The sequence below is a fragment of the Eleutherodactylus coqui genome, chromosome 2 (assembly GCF_035609145.1).
Source record: "Eleutherodactylus coqui strain aEleCoq1 chromosome 2, aEleCoq1.hap1, whole genome shotgun sequence".
Lineage (NCBI taxonomy): Eukaryota > Metazoa > Chordata > Amphibia > Anura > Eleutherodactylidae > Eleutherodactylus > Eleutherodactylus coqui.
Window position 1 is genome coordinate 274,470,559 of NC_089838.1, and position 27,930 is coordinate 274,498,488.

At 45.8% G+C, this 27,930-nt stretch overlaps 1 long non-coding RNA gene across 1 annotated transcript in view; it reads left to right on the forward strand.

Moving 5' to 3' along the window:
• LOC136610800 (uncharacterized) overlaps positions 1 to 13,546 on the forward strand; it is a 192,900-nt gene extending 179,354 nt beyond the window's left edge. Inside the window, exons 2-3 of the long non-coding RNA XR_010790172.1 lie at positions 12,535 to 12,754; positions 13,507 to 13,546. This is a non-coding gene — a long non-coding RNA (uncharacterized lncRNA). The remainder of the gene's footprint in view (positions 1 to 12,534; positions 12,755 to 13,506) is intronic.
• Positions 13,547 to 27,930: the final 14,384 nt, after the last annotated feature.

Here is a 27,930-nt window from a genome sequence, read left to right on the forward strand (position 1 = left end):
CAATGTCTCTCAGCGCAGCGTCCAGCCGTCGCTAGCGCAAGTATGCCGCCACGCACCTGCACGCTCAAGCGTTAAACGTGCACATAGCCAAATTTATCAGCCTGGAGATGCTGCCGTATAGGGTTGTGGAAACGGAGGCTTTCAAAGGTATGATGGCGGCGGCCCCGCACTACTCAGTTCCCAGTCGCCACTACTTTTCCCGATGTGCCGTCCCAGCCCTGCACGACCACGTCTCCCGCAACATTGTACGTGCCCTCACCAACACGGTTACTGGCAAGGTCCACTTAACAACGGACACGTGGACAAGCACAGGAGGGCAGGGCCACTATATCTCCCTGACGGCACATTGGGTGAATTTAGTGGAGGCTGGGACAGAGTCAGAGCCTGGGACCGCTCACGTCCTACCCACCCCCAGAATTGCGGGCCCCAGCTCGGTGCTGGTATCTGCGGCGGTGTATGCTTCCTCCACTAAACCATCCTCCTCCTCCTCCGCCTACGCAACCTCTGTCTCGCAATCAAGATGTGTCAGCAGCAGCATGTCACCAGCAGTCGGTGTCGCGCGGCACGGCAGCACAGCGGTGGGCAAGCGTCAGCAGGCCGTGCTGAAACTACTCAGCTTAGGAGAGAATAGGCACACGGCCCACGAACTGCTGCAGGGTCTGACAGAGCAGACCGACCGCTGGCTTGCGCCGCTGAGCCTCCAACCGGGTATGGTCGTGTGTGACAACGGCCGTAACCTGGTGGAGGCTCTGCAGCTCGGCAGCCTCACGCACGTGCCATGCCTGGCCCATGTCTTTAATTTGGTGGTTCAGCGCTTTCTGAAAAGCTACCCACACTTGTCATACCTGCTCGGAAAGGTGCGCCGGGTCAGCGCACATTTCCGCAACTCCAAGACGGACGCTGCCACCCTGCGGACCCTGCAACATCGGTTTAATCTGCCAGTGCACCGACTGCTGTGCGACGTGCCCACACAGTGGAACTCTACGCTCCACATGTTGGCCAGGCTCTATGAGCAGCGTAGAGCTATAGTGGAATACCAACTCCAACATGGGCGGCGCAGTGGAAGTCAGCCTCCTCAATTCTTTACAGAAGAGTGGGCCTGGTTGGCAGACATCTGCCAGGTCCTTGGAAACTTTGAGGAGTCTACCCAGATGGTGAGCGGCGATGCTGCAATCATTAGCGTCACCATTCCTCTGCTATGCCTCTTGAGAAGTTCCCTGCAAAGCATAAAGGCAGACGCTTTGCGCTTGGAAACGGAGGCGGGGGAAGACAGTATGTTGCTGGATAGTCAGAGCACCCTCATGTCTATATCTCAGCGCGTTTTGGAGGAGGGGGAGGAGGATGAGGAGGAGGGGGAAGAGACAGCTTGGCCCACTGCTGAGGGTACCCATGCTGCTTGCCTGTCATCCTTTCAGCGTGTATGGCCTGAGGAGGAGGAGGAGGATCCTGAAAGTGATCTTCCTAGTGAGGACAGCCATGTGTTGCGTACAGGTACCCTGGCACACATGGCTGACTTCATGTTAGGATGCCTTTCTCGTGAGCCTCGCGTTACACGCATTCTGGCCACTACGGATTACTGGGTGTACACACTGCTCGACCGACGGTATAGGTAGAACCTTTCCACTCTGATACCCGAAGAGAAAAGAGGTTCGAGAGTGATGCTATACCACAGGACCCTGGCGGACAAACTGATGGTAAAATTCCCATCCGACAGCGCTAGTGGCCGAAGGCGCAGTTCCGAAGGCCAGGTAGCAGGGGAGGCGTGGAGATCAGGCAGCATGTACAGCACAGGCAGGGGAACACTCTCTAAGGCCTTTGACAGCTTTCTGGCTCCCCAGCAAGACTGTGTCACCGCTCCCCAGTCAAGGCTGAGTCGGCGGGAGCAGTGTAAAAGGATGGTGAGGGAGTACGTAGCCGATCGCACGACCGTCCTCCGTGACGCCTCTGCCCCCTACAACTACTGGGTGTCGAAGCTGAACATGTGGCCTGAACTCGCGCTGTATGTCCTGGAGGTGCTTGCTTGTCCTGCGGCTAGCGTCTTGTCAGAGAGGGTGTTTAGTGCGGCTGGGGGAATCATCACAGATAAGCGTACCCGCCTGTCAACCGACAGTGCCGACAGGCTTACACTCATCAAGATGAACAAAGCCTGGATTTCCCCAGACTTCTCTTCTCCACCAGCGGACAGCAGCGATACCTATAGAAGCATTGTTCTCTATCACCATCAAAAACGTGGAGCTTTTAGCTTCATCAATCTGTGTATAATATTCATCCTCCTCCTCCTGCTCCTCCTCCTGAAACCTGACGTAATCACGCCGAACGGGCAATTTTTCTTAGGCCCACAAGGCTCAGTCATATAATTTTTGTAAACAATTTTTATACGTTTCAATGCTCATTAAAGCGTTGAAACTTGCACCTGAACCAATTTTTATTTTAACTGGGCTGCCTCAAGGCCTAGTTACAAATTAAGCCACATTAACCAAAGCGATTAATGGGTTTCACCTGCCCTCTTGGTTGGGCATGGGCAATTTTTCTGACGTACATTAGTACTGTTGGTACACCAATTTTTTGGGGCCCTCGCCTACAGTGTAATCCAATTAATTTTTTGCCCACCTGCATTAAAGCTCACGTTACATCAGCTGTGCTGGGCACTGCAATGGGATATATTTATGTACCGCCGGTGGCTTCCTGGCACCCACCCATGCTGTCGGTCCACACGGAGTTGTAACTGCATGTGTCCACTTCTAAAGAACCCCAGTCTGACTGGGGCATGCAGTGTGGGCCAAAGCCCACCTGCATTAAACATGACATTACCTCAGCTGTGCTGGGCACTGCAATGGGATACATTTATGTACCGTCGGTGGGTTCCAGGGAGCCACCCATGCTGTCGGTCCACACGGACTTCACAATAGGGAGTTGTACCTGCCTGTGTCTACTTATAAAGAACCCCAGTCTGACTGGGGCATGCGGTGTGGGCCGAAGCCCACCTGCATTTAATCTGACGTTAGCTCTGCTGTCCAGGGCACTGCAATGGGATACATTTATGTACAGCCGGTGGGTTCCAGGGAGCCAACCATGCTGTTGGTCCACACGGAGTTGTAACTGCATGTGTCCACTTCTAAAGAACCCCAGTCTGACTGGGCATGCAGTGTGGGCCGAAGCCCACCTGCATTAAACATGACATTACCTCAGCTGTGATGGGCAATGCAATGGGATATATTTATGTACCGCCGGTGGCTTCCTGGCACCCACCCATGCTGTCGGTCCACAGGGACTTCACAATAAGGAGTTGTACCTGCCTGTGTCTATGAATTAAAAACCCCGGTCATTTTGGGGCATGCAGTGTAGGCCGAAGCCCACCTGCATTTAATCTGACGTTAGCTCTGCTGTCCAGGGCACTGCAATGGGATACATTTATGTACAGCCGGTGGGTTCCAGGGAGCCACCCATGCTGTGGGTGCACACGGAATTCCCATTGCGGAGTTGTACCTGCCTGTGACTATTTATTAAAAAAACGCGGTCTGACTGGGGCATGCAGACACCTTGACAGAATGAATAGTGTGTGGCACATAGGTTCCCCATTGCTATGCCCATGTGTGCAGCTCCTGATGGCGGTGGCACAGGATTATATTTCTCATTGCTTCTGTACAGCATTGTGGGCTATCGCCCCGGTTCCTCCTCATGGCAGACGCACCTATAAATAGACAGGAGGGTGGTGTGGCATGAGGGCAGCTGAAGGCTGCGTAGGGACACTTTGGTGTGCGCTGTGGACACTGGGTCGTGCGGGGGGGGGGGGGGGGTTGGGCAGCATGTATCCCAGGAGAAGTGGCAGCGGAGTGTCATGCAGGCAGTGATTGTGCTTTGTTGGAGGTAGTGTGGTGCTTAGCTAAGGTATGCATTGCTAATGAGGGCCTTTCAGAAGTAAAAATTGTTGGGGGGGGGGGGAGGCCCACTCCTGCCGCTATTGTGGCTTAATAGTGGGACCTGGGAACTTGAGATGCAGCCCAACATGTAGCCCCTCGCCTGCCCTATCCGTTGCTGTGTCGTTCCCATCACTTTCTTGAATTGCCCCGATTTTCACACATGAAAACCTTAGCGAGCATCGGCGATATACAAAAATGCTCGAGTCACCCATTGAATTCAATGGGGTTCGTTACTCGAAACGAACCCTCGAGCATCGCGAAAATTTCGTCCCGAGTAACGAGCACCCGAGCATTTTGGTGCTCGCTCATCTCTATTGTTTACTCATTGATTTATATGGAAAGAATTGTATTATGCAGCGACTTACAACTATGTGAATATTTTTTTTTAGTATTTAGTTTTTATGGCAGTTTTAGATTTTACAATGGAAGAATAGAAGACATTGAATTTATCAACATTAACAAAACAGTAACATAGTAACCTTAAAAAAAATGTCCAACATCAATATATTTTGGGTGATCTTGCAAGTAGACTTTCAGATCTGTGTCCGTTGTTCATCAGACAGAGTGAAGCCTAAATCTGATTTCCATTTGAAGATAAGTGGATTAAATAGGATTAAATTTGAGTGATGAGACCCCTGGTATTTGCATATTCTAGCTAAGGAGCCCTACTTGCTTAGAATCTGTGGCAACCCCAATATCAGGGTTAATGTATTTACATAGTTTCAGTTCATCACAAGCTACTGTATACATATTTGTAGATGAATGTTATGTTAGTATTCTCTACTCATATGTCCTTTCCAAACCTGGTCTCTGAGCTACCCAGAATTGATTAGTCTCATGCACCACAATAGTGCTAAATCAAAAATCCTTAATCTTATACTTCCACCAATGTTGGTCTCATAACTTCAGTCCAGTTTTCCTTTCCAAGGGTCATCTGAACATCTTGTAATTTGTTTGCTAAACTCTTAGACAACTTTATAATCTCATAAATATCCTCCCCCCTTCTGTCAACTGAGGCGAATTCTGCATAGTTGAAGCCACTATCACATCTCATGGATTGATGTTAACATTCTGAAAATGTTACTTATAGCAAAACTTCCATATCTATTTAGAGCTCTTCCATTCTAGTTTCCAGAACATATGCTGAGTGCAATCCAATAGATGTCACTCCAATTCCTTTGGAAGAGCTCAAACCCTAGAATATCATGCACCACATCGTACATAAACAGACTCAAAAGACGTTTTGTTGCAACCAACTTCATTAAATTTTACAAAGCAGACCAGATAGCGAAGTTGTCCCTTCTCCCTTCTCCATTCATCAGAAGTTGGTCCTATTTGGCTTTTCTTCCAAGCTCTTGAAATTGCTCCATGTACCACAGACTCTATTTTATGGTCTCCCTCCTTCCAGCCTCCCATCACTAAGCCCATTACTAAACATACTCTTAAAGTATCGGACTCAATTAAATATTATATTTGCCTAATATCTCCACCTTTACCTTCATTGCTGTTACTAAAGAATCTCCTATTTCTCCCGGCCAATGATTCACCTATTCCTTCAGAATATGGATGAATAAAGGTCTAGCCAAAATCTACCACCTCATCTCATTTGAGAGCCTTTCTTATTCTACCTCACTCCACAGAAATTGCATTCAGTCTACTTCTGAACTCTTTCAGTTCCTCCCGCTTAAGCATTTCATCTCGACTTTTCTTATAAAAATATTCTCAGCAGAATACAGTGCATTGTACTGAGTGAAACTGTGTACACATAATTACTGTGTGCACAAGCCATTATGGCAGACATCATGGCTATACTGGGGAAAAGCAAATGAAAAACAGGAATGTGGGTGACTTGATAAATGTAACCTCTATTACAAAAGGGCATTTGATAAACTATCCATTTGACAGATATCTTTTTTATTTCTTTTCACACAGAACATTGTTCTTTACTCACATTTGATAAGAAACAAAATAAAGTTTTGTATCAATTTAGAGTTGTTAATAAAATCTAACTGGCAGTTATTATTGTACAAAGTATATTTTGTATATAGAAATATCCTTCACTACATTCTGCCACCCCAGCCTCAAAGTCTCACTTATGTGGTCCCTGTGTATTGGGGGATCTAAGAATATTTTCTGGAAGGTCCCTAATAGAGATGAGCGAGCACCAAAATGCTCGGGTGCTCGTTACTCGAGTTGAATTTCCCACGATGCTCGAGGGTTCGTTTCGAGTAACGAACCCCATTGAAGTCAATGGGCGACCTGAGCATTTTTGTATATCGCTGATGCTCGCTAAGGTTTTCATTTGTGAAAATCTGGGAAATTCGAGAAAGTGATGGGAACGACACAGAAACGGGATAGGGCAGGCGAGGGGCTACATGTTGGGCTGCATCTCAAGTTCCCAGGTCCCACTATTAAGCCACAATAGCGGCAAGAGTGGGGCCCCCCCCCCCAACAACTTTTACTTCTGAAAAGCCCTCATTAGCAATGCATACCTTAGCTAAGCACCACACTGCCTCCAACAAAGCACAATCACTGCCTGCATGACACTCCGCTGCCACTTCTCCAGGGTAAAATGCTGCCCAACCGCCCATTTCAGTAATAGTAGCAGTCAAGACAGGCCCCAGTAACATATCACTAGCAGCAGTATAGGGGGAGCACAGTATTAGTTCCATTTCAGTAGTAGTAGCAGTCAAGACAGGCCCCAGTTACATTTATGTAGCAAAAGTGTAGGCCAACCCTACACACCTTGCTGTACCATGAGTGCAGGCGAAGCCCATAAAAATTACTAGGATTACACTGTAGGCGAAGGCCCCAAAAAATTGGTGTACCAACAGTACTCATGTACTTCAGAAAAATTGCCCATGCCCAACCAAGAGGGCAGGTGAAACCCATTAATCGCTAAGCGTACTGTGGCTTAATTTGTAACTAGGCCTGGAGGCAGCCCAGTTAAAATAAAAATTGGTTCAGGTGCAAGTTTCAACGCTTTAATGAGAATTGAAACGTATAAACATTGTTTACAAAAGTAATATGACTGAGCCTTGTGGGCCTAAGAAAAATTGCCCATTCGGCGTGATTATGTGAGGTTTCAGGAGGGGGAGCAGGAGCAGGAGGAGGAGGATGAATATAATTCACAGATTGATGAAGCAAAAAGGTCCCTGTTTTTTATGGTGATAGAGAACGATGCTTCCATCCGTGGGTGCAGCCTACGTATTGTTTAGGTACCGCTGCTGTCCGCTGGTGGAGAAGAGAAGTCAGGGGAAATCCAGGCTTTGTTCATCTTTATGAGTGTAAGCCTGTCGGCACTGTCGGTTGACAGGCGGGTACGCTTATCCGTGATGATTCCCCCAGCCGCACTAAACACCCTCTCTGACAAGACGCTAGCCGCAGGGCAAGCAAGCACCTCCAGGGCATACAGCGCGAGTTCAGGCCATGTGTCCAGCTTCGACACCCAGTAGTTGTACGGAGCAGAGGCGTCACGGAGGACGGTGGTGTGATCGGCTACGTACTCCCTCACCATCCTTTTACAGTGCTCCTGCCGACTCAGCCTTGACTGGAGAGCAGTGACACAGTCTTGCTGGGGAGCCATAAAGCTGTCAAAGGCCTTGGAGAGTGTGCCCCTGCCTGCGCTGTACATGCTGCCTGATCTCCACACCTCCCCTGCTACCTGGCCCTCGGAACTGCGCCTTCTGCCACTAGCGCTGTCGGATGGGAATTTTACCATCAGTTTGTCCGCCAGGGTCCTGTGGTATAGCATCACTCTCGAACCCCTTTCCTCTTCGGGCATGAGAGTGGAAAGGTTCTCCTTATACCGTGGGTCGAGCAGTGTGTACACCCAGTAATCCGTAGTGGCCAGAATGTGTGTAACGCGTGGGTTACGAGAAAGGCATCCTAACATGAAGTCAGCCATGTGTGCCAGGGTACCTGTACGCAACACATGGCTGTCCTCACTAGGAAGATCACTTTCAGGATCCTCCTCCTCCTCCTCGGGCCAGACACGCTGAAAGGATGACAGGCAAGCAGCATGGGTACCCTCAGCAGTGGGCCCGGCTGTCTCTTCCCCCTCCTCCTCATGCTCCTCCCCCTCCTCCCCCTCCTCCAAAACGCGCTGAGATATAGACATGAGGGTGCTCTGACTATCCAGCAACATACTGTCTTCCCCCGCCTCCGTTTCTAAGCGCAAAGCGTCTGCCTTTATGCTTTGCAGGGAACTTCTCAAGAGGCATAGCAGAGGAATGGTGATGCTAATGATTGCAGCATCGCCGCTCACCACCTGGGTAGACTCCTCAAAGTTTCCAAGGACCTGGCAGATGTCTGCCAACCAGGCCCACTCTTCTGTAAAGAATTGAGGAGACTGACTCCCAGTTGGTATTCCACTATAGCTCTACGCTGCTCATAGAGCCTGGCCAACATGTGGAGCGTAGAGTTCCACCGTGTGGGCATGTCGCACAGCAGTCGGTGCACTGGCAGATTAAACCGATGTTGCAGGGTCCGCAAGGTGGCAGCATCCGTATTGGACTTGCGGAAATGTGCGCTGAGCCGGCGCACCTTTCCGAGCAGGTCGGACAAGCATGGGTAGCTTTTTAGAAACCGCTGAACCACCAAATTAAAGACGTGGGCCAGGCATGGCACGTGCGTGAGGCTGCCGAGCTGCAGAGCCGCCACCAGGTTACGGCCGTTGTCACACACGACCAAGCCCGGTTGGAGGCTCAGCGGCGAAAGCCAGCGGTCGGTCTGTGGGCCTTGTGCCTCTTCTCTCCTAAGCTGAGTAGTTTCAGCATGGCCTGTTGATGCTTGGCCACCGCTGTGCTGCCACGCCGCGCGACACCGACTGCTGGCGACGTGCTGCTGCTGACGCATCTTGATTGCGAGACAGAGGTTGCGTAGGAGAAGGGTGGTTTAGTGGAGGAAGCATACACCGCCGCAGATACCAGATACCAGCACCGAGCTGGGGCCGCAATTCTGGGGGTGGGTAGTACGTGAGCGGTCCAAGGCTCTGACTCGGTCCCAGCCTCCACTAAATTCACCCAATGTGCCGTCAGGGAGATATAATGGCCCTGCCCGCCTGTGCTTGTCCACGTGTCCGTTGTTAAGTGAACCTTGCCAGTAACCGCGTTGGTGAGGGCGCGTACAATGTTGCGGGAGACGTGGTCGTGCAGGGCTGGGACGGCACATCGGGAAAAGTAGTGGCGACTGGGAACCGAGTAGCGCGGGGCCGCCGCCATCATGCTTTTGAAAGCCTCCATTTCCACAAGCCTATACGTCAGCATCGCCAGGCTGATCAATTTGGCTATGTGCACGTTTAACGCTTGAGCGTGCAGGTGCGTGGCGGCGTAATTGCGCTTGCGCTCAAACAGTTGCGCTAGCGATGGCTGGACGCTGCGCTGAGAGACATTGGTGGATGGGGCCGAGGACAGCGGAGGTGAGGGTGTGGGTGCCGGCCGGGAGACGGTCGTACCTGTGTCCTGAGAGGGGGGTTGGATCTCAGTGGCAGGTTGGGGCACAGGGGGAGAGGCAGTGGTGCAAACCGGAGGTGGTGAACAGCCTTCGTCCCACCTTGTGGGGTGCTTGGCCATCATATGCCTGCGCATGCTGGTGGTGGTGGTGGCTCCCCGGCTGATCTTGGCGCGACAAACCTTGCACACCACAGTTCGTCGGTCGTCTGCACTCTCAGTGAAAAACTGCCACACCTTTAAGCACCTCAGCCTCTGCAGGGTGGCATGGCGCGAGGGGGCGCTTTGGGAAACAGTTGGTGGATTATTCGGTCTGGCCCTGCCTCTACCCCTGGCCACAGCACTGCCTCTTCCAACCTGCCCTGCTGCTGCACTTGCCTCCCCCTCTGAAGACCTGTCCTCAGTAGGCTTAGCAAACCAGGTGGGGTCAGTCACCTCATCGTCCAGCTGCTCTTCCTCCGAATCCTCTGTGCGCTCCTCCCTCGGACTTACTGAAATTTCTACTACCTCACCGATAGACAACTGTGTCTCATCGTCATCGTCCTCCTCACCCACTGAAAGCTCTTGAGACAGTTGCCAGAAGTCCCCAGCCTCATCCCCCGGACCCCGGGAACTTTCCAAAGGTTGGGCATCGGTCACGACAAACTCCTCCGGTGGGAGAGGAACCATTGCTGCCCAATCTCGGCAGGGGCCCGAGAACAGTTTCTGGGAGTCTGCCTGCTCCTCAGAATGTGTCATTTTCATGTAGTGAGGAGGCTGGGAGGAAGGAGGAGCAGCAGCCAGAGGATTCAGAGTTGCAGCTGTGGACGGCGTAGAAGACTGGGTGGTCGATAGATTGCTGGATGCACTTTCTGCCATCCACGACAGGATCTGCTCACACTGCTCAGTTTCTAATAAAGGTCTACCGCGTGGACCCATTAATTGTGAGATTAATCTGGGGACCCCAGAAACTTGCCTCTCTCCTAATCCCACAGCAGTCGGCTGCGATACACCTGGACCAGGAGCTCGGCCTGTGCCCACTCCCTGACTTGGGCCTCCGCGTCCTCACCCCCGTCCACATCCTCTAGGCCTACCCCTACCCCTCAGCATGGTGTATTACGAGTAGAGCAGAAACAGAACGCTGTAATTAAATGTGCCGCTTATTGGCCTGTGGTTGGAGGCTGACTTCGCTTACGGAACGCACAGCAGAGCCAGGAAACAATTATGCACAAGGCTGGGTATTAATCACTGACTACTCCCCCCAGCAGAGACGCAGTAAACTGAAGACAGTCACAGGCAGGCCAAATATAGTATTTTTTTCCACTTTTTGGGAAAAAGCCCACTGCCTCTGATATACACTGTATTTGTATTTCCCTGTTGGAGGATGACTGTGGTTACTGAAAGCCCAGTGCAGCCAGGAAACACTTATGCGCAAGGCTGCATATTAATCACCGACTACTCACCCCAGCAGAGACGCAGTAAACTGAAGACACTCACAGGCAGGCCAAATATAGTATTTTTTTCCACTTTTTGGGAAAAAGCCCACTGCCTATATAGCCAGTATACCTCTTTCCCTGCCTCACCAGTACTGCCCCTATACTCTGTAAAATGACTGCAGACTGAGGACGCTATGGTCTGCATGTCCGATATACTAAAAAAAAAAATTGTGCAACACTGCTAAATGCAGCCTCAACAGTACTGCACACGGTCAGATGTGGCCCTAAGAAGGACCGTTGGGGTTCTTGAAGACGAATATAACACCTAACACTCTCCCTATAGCAGCTACAGCAAGACAGCACTTACCCTGATCTCTATCAGCGTACATCTGTGGCGAGCCGCGGGCGGGGCAGATTTTAATACTCGGGTGTCACCTGATCTCCCAGCCACTCACTGCAGGGGGGTGGGATAGGGCTGGAATGTCACAGGAGGAAGTTGTAATGCCTTCCCTGTGTTTCTATTGGCCAGAAAAGCACGCAAATTTCTCAGGGAAGGAATAGTAGTGGAGTCGAGCACCGCGTGGTGCTCGTCTCGAGTAACGAGCATCTCGAACACCCTAATACTCGAACGACTCTCAAGCTCGGACGAGTACGCTCGCTCATCTCTAGTCCCTAACAGTCCTAACCAAAGTAGCTAATGCTGTGCTAACTGCAAACACCTCAAAACATTACTCTTGATCCCTCCTCCTAGACATGTCCTTTGCCTTTAACACAGTCAAGCACTTCTACCTCTGTTACAAACTCTCTCCATTTTTGGCATTATAAATATGGCCTAGTACAGCTCAAAGAATCCCGTGGCTTTCAGTATCACCTTTATGCGGATGACACTAATATCTATCTCTCTGGCCTAAATGTTACCTCTTTTCTATCCAGAATCCCAACTGGACTCATCATCTTTCCTCCATGTCACTCAACACTCCAATCAAATGTATCAATCACAATCAATGGCTTCACATTTTCATCAGTCCAACAAGTCCACTTTGCTCGGTATAATATTTTACTGCACCCTTTACTTCAAAGTGTACTTTCAAGCCATAGCTACCACCTGCGGCCTCCAGCTCAAAAGCATATCTTTGATACAATCCTTCATCAACCCAAAGTCAACAAAAATGCTAGTGCATACCCTCATCATCTCCCCTCTATACTACTACAATCTTTTTTACAGCCTCCCATCCAATGCTATTACACCCCACCCATCTAATCCATCCTCAGTTCTGTTACTTGGCTAATCCACCTCTCTCCCTGTTACTTACCTGCCTCTACCCTCTGAGAATCCCTTCACTGGCAATTTATTGTCTTGATAATGTTATAATCAAGATGTTATCATTGACATACAAGCAACTTGCCTAGTTAACTAGGTCCTGACTCCTGGTCCTGACCCCAACCCTGTTCCTGATTGCACTTCCTATATAAGCCTAGCCCTGCCACTCCTTCAGTGCGTGGTATTGTGTTCCACCACCTTGATCAAGCTCCTCTTTCTCCTGCTCATCTGCAATTGTACTAATACCTACTGCTGCTGAACTCTGGCTTGCATTTGACTACGCTTCCATCTTATCCCATTGTACTGCATACCGATACGTAATGCTGCTGACCTCTGGCTTCCATTTTACTATTGATCCATCTTATTGCATTGTACTGCATTCTGTGACTTTCCGATAACAACTCCCGGTTTCCTTGACTACTCTCCAGTGACCAGCTCGGCTACTACACCTGGGCTCCAATTCAGCCCCGGTAAGACTTTACAGGAACTCACTACACATCAGACTCTCCACCACCTTGGAAATCTTCAAAACGAACCTTAATATCTACTCTTCAGAAAAGCCTACAGTAACTCTGCTCCCAACACTATATGAACACCTTCTACCCTCACCTGTTGTCTTCTTCATCCACCCTTATAGACTCTATCAGGGTAAGGATCCTCTCTCTCTGTATCAATTTGTTAGTCATTAACTAGATTTTCATTGTTCCTGTCATTTTATGTATATAGTGTATTTAAATAAATAATAATAGATAAATATAGTGTAGACTAGTGCTTTTCAAACTCACCAAGCCTTATCAATATGGGGGCCTCCTAATTGTTGGAGAGGCATAGCTCTGGAGGAGATTTTCGTAGAGAGGATTATAACCTGTATGAGCCTTTCTTTGGCTGCATTAATCTTTGGTTTAGCAGCATAATTGACTCATGCTGTGGTTATTTTAATGTCCTACTGGGTGCAGGTGACAAAAGAAAGGTGAATTGAGCAATATATTTCATTTTGGCATGGACTTCAATCAAGCGTGATAAGGCCCAGTCATCACCATGTTTTCGTTGTTGAAACCCCAGTAGAAAAAGAGAAACTTGCTGTAGACCAATGGATAGAAGGCATCTTCACGTACCCTGGCCATAAAAAGATAGAAAAGCAAATAGGATGTTAGCACTATAAGTATAGTTTGATCTAATGTGTGAACTACTGGTAGTTATGGAAATAGACATTCTTCCTATGTGGAACTGATGGGTAAGACCAGCCTTTAGACAAATGTCATCCATTTGGTTTAATAAAAATGTTTATTTGTCTTTTTTTTTCAAAGCTAAAACATTTCCAATGCATTTTATGTTGGGTCTCGTGTACTTTCTGTATCTCTGTGGAAAACAGTGATTTAAAGCCTCTTATTGTATTTCAGAGAAGCAAGGAACAGCTAAGCACGCTAGTAATTTTTCAAGCCATGGACTACGTCCCAGGGCAGCCACATCAACATTGGTGCAGGGGCTGCAGACAAAATATGGCTATTGTTTGAGAATTTCGACAATGCGTCTTTAACAGAAAACAAATCTGGAGCACAACATTCAAGATTTCGTATTCCATTAATATTTCAGGAGGGAAGAGGAGGAACAGATGTTATTTTCTGTTCAGGTACTTTGCTTGAGTCAAATTGTTCAAGAAAAAGCATAATCTTCCAATATTATGCTGAGAGCTTAATAAAATATGTGGATTCTTTTCCATAAGTGCCCGAATTTTAATTAGGAGGTCAAGCCTTTTATGTATAAATGAGCGGAGCGGTGAGTTGAGGCAGCATGAAGAATCTGGCAATTCTCTATTGTTAGTTCCCAGTAATATGAACATTTCAGGGCAGAGAGTGTATAGTTTTTATAAATTGCTGCCAGTGCCAGGCAAAAAAGGCAGCTGCCTTAGGTGCCTGGAGACTTGGAGGCACTCGGTGTTTATTCTACTGCCCTGGACAAACATCTGTTAAAATGAATTACTAACTATGAGTTCAAACTAAATAACTTCAGTGCTGAACTGTACTGAAAGCCATGATGCATTTTTAAGTGTTTACATACATTATGATGACAACACATGGGTCAATGATACTCTTCTTTCTGATCACATTTTCACATAATTAGGGCTTATACTTTTAACACCATTTTATTGCCTATTTATAGAATTAAATTACATTAAAACATTGAGTATCTAAGTAAATTCAGTGCATTACTGATCTTTTGCTGATCCGGAGTTAAAGAAAACCTATCACTGTAGTGATCCAGAACTATCACTACATAATAATATTGCAATTTCTGAGAGAGTATGTATACATCTTTAAATGTGTAATGCGATGTTTTGATGTTTTGCTTTGAAGGTGGTGGCTTGATAGAGTACAGTACAGTGATATATAGAACAGCCCGGTGTTCAGCCAATGAGCATTGAGTAGTGGGAGGAGAAAAAATTATAAAAGTTCCTGTAGTGATCAAGAAAGTTAGAAGAGAGCAGAGAGTGTAATGTAAATAAGTAAGCTCTAGAAGTAGGCTTCTAGAGTAAGCTGCAGACTCCAGGGCCATGGTAGAAACCAGCAACAGGCGGTATGGAGCTTAAGGAAGCCTACAGACTCCAGGGCCATGGTGAGAAACTCACAACAGGCGGTACAGAGTGGTAACGTAGCAGGGACTAAAGCCACCATCCTCAGGACTAGACTTGAATTGATTGTAAAGGTTTGTGCCTTCATCACTTGGATGTTGAAAGTTGCTAAACCAATTAAACATGAGTTGAACTGTTTCTCCCTGTCTCCTTGGACTCTCTTCTATCAGGACACACATTACACCATACCACCATGCCAGGGAACTGAAGCAAACCATTTTACCATGTCTTAATATTTCATTGTAGTGTAGTCATTCTGGAAGTGACTCAACTGGAACAGCCACCATGAACATCATCCCTATTCCAGCTTACTATATCATTAACTATAAATAGCATAAACTAAGTTAAGGTGCTTATAGTTTAGGTGATGTAAAGTCTAGGTAGCCTCTTTTCATACTTCCCCATTCCCCCATTTCTGCTGTGTTTCCTGCTATAGTCAGCATGTTCACACCAGCTTGACACTTTTCAGAGGGCTGTGCTTGTATGCTACCATTCATCTCTACAAGAAAGTGCGCACACAGCTTTCTAAAAAGAGTCTGTCACGTCTGTCAGCACATGGTTAATTATTTTCCAGCACACCTAGTTTCTTTAGGTTCTATCCAGACTAGCCAGGGTTAACAGCTCCTGTGCTTTCAAGTCTAGATTAATTAGTCTTGCTAGTGTCTGAGAGGTGTGGCTGGTGATTGACATGTCTGTCAGCCAATCGGCTTCTCCCTCCTCCCTATAAGATCCAGTTCTTGCGACCTGGGAGTTGCCGATTAATCTTCAGTGATCCCTGAGCAGTCCCCCTGCACAGACCTGCTGTATGACTGGCTCCGGTATTTTGGCTTGTTCCCTGTTTGTGTCTTTTGTTTGTCTGTACTTGTTCTGTTTATTTCCGTGCACTGTACCCTGTGTGTTCAGGGCTCCCTGGTAGGGATTGGTAGTGGCCTAGGTACAAGTGTGGGTCCACACCTGTCGGAAGCGATCGGCCCGCCGATTAGGCAGCGCTCCCTCCCGGGGTAGGGGTTTGCAGGGAAAGGATTTCCCTTAGTTTACTTTGCATTTACGTGGCACGGTCGATGTATACAGGCCTTCACCTTCCTGCAGAGGTGCTCTCTGTCCGTTCTGCATCTAGCCATCTATACCAGCGCTTTCCCGCGTCCATCTTGGCTTCCCCCCATACCCTGCTTGTGCTGGCAGTCCAGAACAAACGTGACAGAGTCAAGCTGGTGTCCATTGGATGAGTTACTCTTTCTTAAATGAGATAATTGTATAGTACCTGGTATTAAAACTATACTTGAGAGATCACAAATCAACTGAGTAATCTCTTTGCAGACATTGAGCCAGCAAGACTTGCAAAGTTCTAAAACTTGGTCCACAATATATTCAGGCGCCAGTTAGTTTACCATAAGCTATCTGGGAATGGAGCTGTGAATGGCATTGCAGCTCAACTCCATTCATTGTGTATGGTATCAGAGCTTGCAGCTTAGGTACATTCACAGAGAACACAGGATAACAGGTTATGCCTATGAACCACTTGGTTGCTCTCCACAGTGCAGAATTCCATGTAGCCACCCACCACCCCTCTCTAATCCAGGAATGATTGCTAAAGGAACTCTTCTGAGGCCACAGTTCCATACAAGGCCACAGTCACAATTCAAGGGGCCAAGGCAGCGGATCACCACTCACAGGATCTGCTCAGCTTTTGGCTTACTGGACGCCACTCCATATTTTAACAAAACACAGAAGCATAGTATAGAAGGTCGAAAAAAAGACATATGTCCATCCAGTTCAGCCTATTACCCCCTAACAATATGCATGGCTCTCTTTTTCCAGTCATTCAGTGACCCTGCTGAACTCTAAGAAATTAAGGCTGTACTGTGATTGATTGCTATGGGCATCAAAGACAGATTTCCTTTTAGACAGTGTCATAAATCTGCCCTTAGTTCTTTAAGTTATTTAGAACTGTAAAGGTGAGTTCTATTTAAATTTCCATTGAGAACCTGTCCAACTTTGCACCTAGCTTGGTTCTGCTGCATGCCATCCCCTGTTGTAGATTGCTTCCAGTAGAGCCATAACTTGAAGCTACTGGTTACCAATAGAAAATCTATAACCAGGCCCCATTAACTACAATGTGCCATTTTTAATACTGTTGTGCTATCTCTGTACACCTAAGGCCGGGCTCACATGGCCAAAAGCGTAAACACTGTGAGGGTCCCGCAGCGTTTTACGACATTATTGCAGCTGTGGAGCTGGGCGTGACCATGCACACTGCCGCGTATGGCGGCAAAATTGGACTGCACATGACCACATACTCACGCACGCTGTCATGTGCAGTACAACTGTTTTTTTTCCCTTGCTCATATTTCTCGTGCCATTGCCAAGCAATAGTGCAAGCATATACGTGCCCATAGAGACAATCTTGCATATATACACAGAAAAATAGAACATGCTGTGTTCTTTTTTACGCTCACATAATATCCAATTCTGAAACTCTAACATGATTGGAACTGCATCACATGGGCATACAGAGCCCGTGTAATATGCGGTAAACCTATGGTTGTGTGAGCCCGACCTTATAGCTATGCCCACTGACTGCAAGGGCCTTGATATAAGTATCTGTCCAAGACTTTCACACTTCTTCTGTTGTTCAAGGGATCACAGATGTGACCTTAGATATTGCATCCTGGTCAAGTCCACAAAAACTCTTTATAGACACTTGGAGAGATCACAAAGGTGCGCCACTGAACACAAGGCCAAAGACTAGAGATACCTAGTTTCTCTGAAGTTAGTGTAATCTACACAAGACACGTTCTACATATATTAACACACTGCATAATAACTAATGTGACTTACTGAAAACTAGAAATGCCACAATCATACCCCTTGACCTTTAAATCAGTTTTGTAGCACCAGGTCCCTCTATGTGACAGCTCTGGTTTTCTTTGAAACCTCGAATTATAATTCATGCCGTTTATTTATTTATAAGCCTCTTTAACAGGATTACAAAGGCAGTTGGTGAAGTCTGCGCAGTCAACTAATTTCTATTGTTTGGCATCACAGGTATAGTGTGAGGCTAATTAGAAATACAAGACCATTCATCTCTGTGTGGGCCCATCATTGAAATTCGGCACAGCACAATAGTCCTCTTAAAAGCAAGGCTTAATTTGACTTACTAATTTAATTAACGTTTTTCTTCTGTTTGAATGAACAGTGTATATGTGTCTGCTGTCAAATCTACATGAAAATATGAAATGCTTTCGCAAAACGTATTCACTCGTGATTTAACATAATACAGATTATATGTGATATGCGGCTACTTCCGAGGATGTTACATTTGTAATAAGGAATTGTAAACCTGTCATCAACAGTTTCCTTATTCTTTATCGTGTCCTGTGGGGTTGTCACAAAGTCCTTCAGCACATTCAGCCACAACTCTCGCCCCAATCAGAACATACAGACATGAGTTTTCTTCGATTTTGTTGGTGGTGTTGACAAGAAAGCTTTGAGGAAATTTTTGAAATGGCCTTGACTGTTTGACAAGTGACTCGAAAGCTGGTAAGCGGTGTATATGTTTCTTACATGTTCATGGTGAGGGGCTGCAAGAATTATATAAAGTGGGAGAAAAATTTATTTCTAGTTCCTCTTTGTTGTTTAAGGATATGTTCACGCATTGTACAAACACTGTGGACCTTCACAAAAATTTCATACACTATGCTCCTATTGCCATACGCTGTAGATTTTCTACCTGCAAATCTGGACAGAAAATCTGCTGTGTATACAGACGTAGTTTAAGGCCTCCCTCACTCGATGTCCAATCACAGCACTCTATTGCTGGAGGCGGGGTTCTCAAACCTGGCCTACGGCAATAGACTTGTTAGTGCAGAGGAAGCCCGGATCAGCAACAGAGACCAGCGGACGCGACCGGACTGCAGCGGCTTGATTAGTATTGCTTTTTTTTTTTTTTTTTTCTTGCTAGGACTGATTTTCGGGGCAGGGCTTCTATTACAAGCCCTCACCCCGAAAATCGGCGAGCGGTTAACGCTGCCAAAAACGCGGCACCAAGTGTTGCCGCGTTTTCAGCAGTGCTAAAACCGCTGCCCATTCATTTCAATGGGCGACGCAGGGCTGAAAACGCCCCAAAATAGAACTTGCATCGCTGTCAAAGCGTAGCGTTAGAAGGCGCTGCGTTTTCAGCCCTGTGTGAGCAGCTCCATTGAAATGAATGGTAGTGTTGTACAGCGTTTAGCGCTGAGTTGAAAAGGCAGCGCTAAACGCTGTACAAAACACCCTGAGGCCTAAGGGGTTAAATATCCATGCGTATATATATCTATGTAAATTATTGCTGTACTTTATATATGTTCCTGCCCATTGATTGGCTTTGGGCTATGTATGAAAGGTAGGTCTTGTTCCCAGGCTATGGTGTGGCTATGCAGTTTTTGAAGAGAGCCTTGTGAGGAATAAGCTGCCCCAGTGCTGCTGGAGAGCTGGGTTTTCCTTCACCAGAGACAGAGCGAGAGAGTGCAACTCAGATTCCTAGCAATGCAAGTGCCAGAGGTAGGCAAGCTGAACATCCAACTGCAAGTGCTGAGCTGTCGCTAGGAGAGAGACCACCAGTGGGGGCAGATAGACAGACAGATAGTATCTGGATATTCACATTTTGGTGCTTTGTAATTGAGAGTACTATCCCTCAGGCTCATCACTAATAAAATGCAGTATTTTGATTTAATCACTGTACAGCCTCCAAAAAGTTACTGTGCTAATAATTGGTTCAGGGGACAGTGACTGTATATTCCAGTTAATGGATTTAGTCATTTGGTTAAACTACATTCCTGCAAGATTAAAGGGGCTATCTAGGCATTTGAATTCCTCACCAGCACCTGCTGAGTCAGATCAGCCACTTACAGCTGAATTCTGACAAGGAGTCGTATAACATTGCGAACCTCCAGTGTCGGTGCTGTCATAAGTGAGAGTTGGGCACAACTATGATGTTACGAACACCAGAGGGCCACCATACCATGTGAACTCAGCCGGAAGTGACTGGTCTGACATTCAAATCTCCGCATAGAACCTTTAAGTTACGTCAGAGGAGACTCTTATTTTAGCCAGCATCTGTGGAGCTAGTTTCCCCTCGGTAGGGTAAACCACTGACTGTGATACTCATATAGTGAGTGCACAATATTAAGGATACCCTATTTGTAAGGTTGTGATTGAGTTACAGCATTAATCAAACATTAGTAAATTATTTGCATTGCATCCAAATAATACTGTTGTATGTTATTGCCCTATTAGGGTGAATGCACACAGGTGGAAGTTCCGCAGAGGGATTTCGCGCAGAATTTCCGCCCGTGCACGCTGCCATAGGATTGCATTAGTTTATGCAATCGTATGCAGATGGCTGTGATTTGACCGCGTGAAAACTCACGCAGCAAACAAATTGCAACATGTCCTATTTCTGTGCGAGCCTCAGTAGACAGTCGTACATGGTGACGAGACAGCCAATAGACTCAAGTCAGATGTGGTCTTAGTTGGTGCCAACAGGCCTCCACATCTTGTCCATCAACAGGCTGATGAAAGGGGTGAATCCCCAGGCCACCATGTTTGTGTATCTTTTCAGGAGTTAAATCTTATTGTAATTTAACTTTAAGAGGGGGGGACTCCTGACGTCAGAGAGTGGAAGCTGGTGCGGCCCCATTTTGTGAGAGTTAGTTGCCATGTGGCAGAGCAGCAGGCTGGCATCCAGTAGCATGCTTCTTTCGCTCCTACAGGGCAAAGATGAAGAGGACAGAATTTATTTTCTTGAGACAGAGCAGGAGACTGCTACGGAGAAAGTGCCTTTGGACTGAGGGAAGTGTTTTAGCCCCAGCTTCTTTGACCTTGAAGTGTTCTGTCCATGGAAGACTAAAGGCCCATTTACACGAGCAGATTATTTTGCTTAAAAAATAATTGGTATTCAAGTAGCTTATCAGCCCGAGGCTATTAGCTGAGCTCAGATCCTTTGTTCTTCACAGGGGAAACAATGCTATCAGCACTCCCCCATGGAGAACGACGGATAAAACTGATTGCTAAAATCAAGCTCACTTGATTTTAACAATCAGCGAAGAGCCCGAAATGCGGGTGCCCCGATTGCCGATGAGCGAAGTTTTAGCGATAATCGTCCAGTGTAAATGGGCCTTATGCCCCGGTGACTAGAACCAAATAAGCTTTTGTTTGACATGGAAATAAAGACTTTTATTGGTTACCTGCAAGTATGTGTAGCCATCACAAGTATCTTCATTCACCGGCATATAAAAGGCTGGCTTCCAACATCGGGGGAGCTCCTCACAATGCCATGACACACATCTGGACCCCGACGAGCTCCTGGCTGGTTACTATTACTTACTCCACTGAGGTAGGTCCCAAACCCTAAGCCTCTCCGGATCCTTCTGTGAGCCCAGACCATCCTGTTGCCCACTCTGACACTGATACATCCAGTATTGAAGACACTCCAATTAGAATCCAGATGGAAAGGTGGAGCTAACCATTAAAGAGGTTGGGGTTTGGAGGTCTGATGAGTTCTCTCAAACAAAATGGACACATATTTCCGACCCAACATTCCAGTTTGTCCCAAAGATGTTCATTAGGGTTCAGGGCAGGACTGTGCAGCCACTCCAATCATGGAACATCCATATCATCAAACCAATGTAAAACAGCATTGGATTTGTTACAAGGTACGTTGCCTTGTTGGAAGTATTGCTGACTATTCCCAGGGTATTGTTACATTGTCAGCAGCACAGTATTGTCTAAAACATCAAGGTACATTTATGGTTCTTACCACTACAACTAATGGACTGAGACCATGCCATGTAAAATATCTCCAGACCATAAAGGAACAGCCGCAACACTTAACTGTTGGCACAACACACTCCCGGAAATTACATTCTCCTGGCATCCTCCACTATCAGGTACATCATCTGGTTTGAAGGTGGAGTAGTGTAATTCATCACTCCATGGAACATTCTTCCATTGCTCAACTGTCCAATGACAACACTATTGTAGATAGGTCCAATTTTGTTTTTGACAGAACTTGCCAGACATTTGCAGGATGAATGAAGGGAAACACAAGCTAAAGTGCATCAGATGTTAGTTGAAAGTATGCCACAGAGAGTATCTGATATCATTAGGGCCAAAGGAGCCTCACTGAGTAGTAAAATATGGAAATAAATATTACTTTTGATTCTTGCTCAGGTGTCCAATTACTTTTGGTAGGGTAGTGTATATATCCAACAAGCATGACTATACATCTACACAAGTCTGTCTTAGAGTCCTTTATTTCTCTGTTAAAATTCCATTTCTAGCTGCACATTATTATACCACTTTATTATTCTGAGTATTATATTAACCCAATATTACAAAATCTTTATATCTTCGAAATTGTGGCATAACCCCAAGGGCTTCCAGAATCTATGCAAAAATCCATTTTGCAATTCAGATAAGGCATTTCAAAAGATGCAAGAATTAAGAAAGCCTCATTAGTACTACACTTCATCATTTTGATTTACTGACTCTTGCAAAACAGAACAAAATAAATAAATTGCTCTTTTATAATGTCTGATTTCATCTGTTACTAAGTGCAGATTAAGGAAAAGGGTGAGTGAAACAGATAACATGTTGCACAAGTTATTTGCCTAACTATTGCCATATAATTTAATCGTGTAATCAGGTATATACGGGATTTATAAGGTGGGGAAGAGTTGAGTTATAGGATCACTTTGGTAAATTTTAAAACCACAACAAAGAAAATCCTATTGCCCCGTTCGACCTGGACACAATGCACACCTCGCCCAGGATAGATGCAAGACTGTGGCAACACTGGACAAAGGAAAACAGAAAATAAGAGGGAAAACTGACTCTGCTCCTAACTGGGAAAGGTCCCTACCTAAAAGCAGACTGACCGCTCTGACAAGTGCAAACCTGCTAAACGCCTCTTGTCCTGCTACTTGACCCTAACAGGTAGCAAGGGGGAAAACTGAACCACAGCATGAATAACAAAGAGAGAAGGAAATAAGCCGCAACTTAACTGAAAGATGCACAGCTAACTCCAGGAGGACTTGACACCGCTCCAACCACAACACCCAAATGAAACTGTAATGAACTGCAATGAGCTAAGAAATGGGTAGGAATATAAAGCCCTCCATACCTGCTGATAGGTGAACCAGAGAAGAAGCAACACCTAATAAAACCTTTCTTAGAGGTGGGGGGCTCTGAGAGAAATACCAACATGCAACAATATGGATGCAGACCCCCCACAAAATGTATCAACCAGCAATCTGTATAGAAGCAGTGTGACTGGTCTGCTTCTGCATTGTGGTTGACGTTCCACAACACCATCGCGAACGACAAGCCACGACACCTAAATTTTGTTAACGTGACCTTTTTCTATATTTTTTTGTGAACAGGCAAATGCTATGAAAAGTTTGTCCTCATTGCTATAATCCTATTTATTAGAAAGGTCCTCCTGATAATTACCTAAACAGAGTGTATCATGCGGTTGGGCTCCGTAGGCCTGAAGTATAACCTGTAGACAATTCATGCAGCAAGTGTTCAAGTCCCCTGCACCACCACCACAGGAAAAGTGATGCATTACAGAGTTTCAGTTCAAATGAAAAGACAATCTCTTGATGTGGCTGGAAAAAGGGATGTTTCAAAAAAGAAGATCATTAAAAAGTTTGATTCCCAGATGGGCACTTGGGTTTGAATACTTTGGGGGGTCTCTAATGATTTATATTTTTACATCTAACCTCTACATTGAGGTACTACACAACACCGCAGGAGGGTAAGGATTACTACCCCCATTTTTGTTTTTCTTCGCTATTACCTGGCACGGGTCCCTACTAGAGATGAGCGAGCATACTCGCTAGGGGCAATTGCTCGAGCGAGCATTGCCCTTAGCGAGTACCTGCCTGCTCGAAACAAAAGGTTCAGGTGCCGGCGCGGGAGAGCGGTGAGTAGCGGCAGTGAGCAGGGGGGAGCGGGGGGGAGAGAGGGAGAGAGAGATCTCCCCTCCATTCCTCCCCGCTCTCCCCTGCAGCTCCCTGCCCGCCGCCGGCACCCGAACCTTTTGTCCCGAGCGGGCAGGTACTCGCTAAGGGCAATGCTTGCTCAAGCAATTGCCCTTAGTGAGTATACTCGCTCATCACTAGTCCCTACCCATATACAGACTAGTGTCATGATAGATTAATGATACAATGCATAAGATATTAATAACCTTAATAAATATTACTTGAGTCCATTGTTCATGTCCTAGTCAATTATCTTGTTGCACACTAAGGACTGAGATGACCTGTCTGTTTACATGGAATAAAAGTAATATTGCTTGGAAGGGAGGATGAGTGCCAATGTTGGGGTTGTTTTTCTTGATTACACTTACAAAAATATATTGATGGGTTGTTAATTGGTATTTGCGTTTCTGCATTTTATTAGGTGTATGTCACTTTAAGTATATAATGTGAACAAGGTATGGATGCTAGAGAGACCAGAAGCAGGAAGTGGTTAGGCATCCATGTTGTGGCTCAAGTGAGCGGAAGTTGTGATGTGAGCTCCTGTACGGGATTACAAGGTATTGATATGGTCTGCCTTCCCTATGGGCTACCACAACTCTAAAGATGCACCTGGAGTTGAGGAACCAGGACTAACTAAGCCAGCCACTTGCCACTCTGTATGGTAATTTATGAAGGCTGTTGCCAATTGTTCCTTCAGGTCAATTTGGTGTTCCAGTTTTGAGCATGAACCGTGTGTATCCAAGTTCTTCTCTGTGAATGGGCACAGTATAATGAAAAAGCGCTAGGAGTCTCCACTTGGCCCATGGCCAGAAACAGAACTGCATTGGAGGTAATGAGAAGTGTTGCTGGATTGGCTTAAACAGGTACAGGTAGGAGAGGACTTTCACCACCAAAGCCCAGTCCCTTAGATACCCTACGACCTGTATCCCAGAAGAGGTTGGATCCATCAGACGCTGGACTTATCACAAAAACTTGATAAATAATATCTGCTTTAACCCTTTAAGGACACTTTTTAGAGATTTTACCCATGTGGTAGTTTTATTACCCTATTTTTTTCCTTCAGCTAGCAAAATTATTTTTGCTCCATTTTTTTGTGACATATAGGGCTATTTTTTTAATCTTTTTCACTGACTTTTTTCCCGTTTTTTAGTTTTATTTCGGACATTTTGATTTTTATTTACTGATGTATGTAATTATGTTTTTTTACTATTTATGTCCCCCATGACGTCATATAAGACCTCCTGTGGGACATTTACATGTTTTTTGTTTTTTTATTTAACTTTTTCCCACTGTAGCTGGGGCATCCAAAGTTGCAGGGGAAAACATCCCCTGTAGTGAGAGTAGTCACTGGCAGAGGTGATCAGGGTCTTCTGGGACTCTGCAGTTCTGCTATAGCAGGGAATCCCAGCTCCCTGTTTTCACTTTTCAGTACACAGTGCTCTTTGAGTGCTGTGTACTCGGGGAAGGAGAAGGCAGAAAGGGTTAAAAACCCCTCCTTCCTTCTACTCCGGGATATCAGCTGTCACTAACAGCTGACAACCTGTCCTGCTTCTGATTGATTGCACAAGCAGGAGGCTTGAATCCCTGCCGTAATTTTACACATGTCGGGGCTTTAAGCCCGGGACCAGGCGCCGTAAATTTACAGTGCCTGGTCCTAAACAGGTTAAAAGAAAAATATCAATTGCCCATTCCTCCAGACCAAGACATTTCCCTTGTACTAGAATTTCATTGAGATGTAAGTCCACAATAGAGGACACTCTGTTTTTACATAGACTGTAATTCTCTAATTAGGTATTTGCAAATGAGTTTGCTAAGCCAGACAGCTCCTTCAGTGCTTAGATCAAAGAATTGTAGTCTACAGTATAAAAAGCAGAACAGAACTAATCTCCTACATGGTTTATCCAAATCATGTCTTCTGGATCCGCTACTCACATACTCCTGCAAAGCCATATTCTCAGCCGTATTTGAGCATGCGCCACAAAAATTGGGCTACGTTCAAGAGCAGTGAAAATAAAATGTGAAGTAGAACTAGTACAGGTATAACATGATATATAGTACTGCATATTCAATATAAGACCTTCTTGTAAGAAATAAATGAATACAGTTTGCAGTACGGGTACATTTCAGGGATTTATGATCATTGAGATCTTTTCCATAATTTCTTCATTTCTTATGTTCATGCCTTTTTCATTTTTTTCACAATGATTTAAAACTGTTATGGTTGAGGGCATGAGGGTTGCAAGACAGATTACTGGTCATCTATACATAAATGATTGCTATGAGTTCACACATTTTGCTCTTCGCTCCTAGGAAATTACTCTTTGCTTCCTCTTTCTAGATGCTTCTAAGTAACCAGGACAAATGTCTCATCAGAAAATCATTAATTGTTTAAGTCAAGTTTTTCTGTTTAACGTATTGGGGCTTATTTACTATTGAAAATTTGACACATTTACTATGTGTTTTAGATACTTTTTATGCTATGTGCCATGGCCTAAATTGCACAAAAATTTTGGTGCAATTTTTGCCTTCAACTAAGCCAGCCAAAAGGTGGTCTAAACTTATAATAGACAGTCTTAACATTTCACAGATGTATCATTCAGCGGAGCTATGATCATTTTTTTTTTTTAATCATTAGATTTTTATTTGTTTTAATACGAATAAATGTTACACAGGAGTCATCATGCATAAATCAGTTATAGACAGAATGCGTAAGAAGAGCGAAAAGAGAACAGGGAAACATTTTGAGGATGTAAACTGCAAGTAAGTTGTTTCATTTTCCTTATTTGTTTCTTGACATAATAAAAGTCTATGCATTTGACGAATATCCCAAGTTGTCGACATGGGAGCAGATTATTGTCTGTATAAACATCCATATACGCAAATATTGTACTCCGTACATAACCAGAAAAAGTTGAAAACATAACACAAAAACATGAATGGCATCTAAGATTGTCTATGCTGCAAAGAAAGGGGGTTAAAGTGGATCCCTCCATCTGCTCCACATCTCCTCATGCCTCACCAACTTATCTTCCCTGAATGCCAACCATCTTTCAAACACCTTCTGTTCCAACATGCGATTTTTAAAATCATCGGTGCTTGGCGGATCTGGGCCACGCCAATGTTGTGCAATGAGAGCCTTCGCGGTCATCAAGGCATGCCCCAGCAGAAATCTGGCTGGTAGGGGAATGTCCTCAAGGCCCACGAGCAGCAATATATGCATGGGCGTTCTTGGGACGCGAACCCCCAAAACCTTGTCAAGAAGGTTTAGTATGGTTTGCCAGTAGTTAGAAAGTTTGGGGCACAAGCAAAAAATGTGTGAAAGGGTGCCTATCTGATTACATCCCCTCCAGCAAAGGCCATCACCCCTCTTGAATCTGTTATGTAGAAGTGCGGGAGAATAATACCACCTCATTACAATTTATAACCCCTTGGTGGATTTGCCCGCCAGTTTGAAGGCATTACTCCAGGCATCCAGTGGGATCACACGATCCAGCTCCTTCTCCCAGTTCAACAGATGAGCTCTCTTAGAGGGGTTATTGTTGCCTGTCAGCATGTCATAGAACATCCTAATTTCTGATTTTTTCAAATTAGGTGGTGAATTAAGTCTGGATATGATATCACATGGGATCTTTACTGTGTGTATATGAGATCCGGAGAGAAAATGTGTGACCCTGGAATATTTAAATAAATCGTGGCCATCCAAGCCGTACTTATTGCTTAGTTCTGTAAAGGATTTCACAGAGTTCTCCGTTAGCAAGGCGGACACCGTCGGAATCCCCTTTTCCATCCAATCTCTCAAGTCCAGATCCGGGACAAACACGCCCAAAGTCTCGAGGGGGATAACAGGCAACGCCACCGAGCCGGACGCCGCAGCCTTTATTGTCAGCTCATTCCACATCTTGAGTGATGCAATTGTAGTAGGAGATAGTGACTGAGTGTTTATTTTCAAATTTGTTTTTTGCGGTAGCCCTGCAGACATGGCCTCCAGGGACGCAGCGAGTAGCAATGGACTGCAGGATGAGAGATTGGCGAAACTACTCTCTATCCCCACCCACCCCATCTTGCCTTTTTCCGAGATTAGGTACCTGGTTTGATTTAGGAGGGACGCTCTACAATATTTCTCCAGATTTGGTATGTCAGCACCACCTCTATCGCGATGCATGGACAAGATA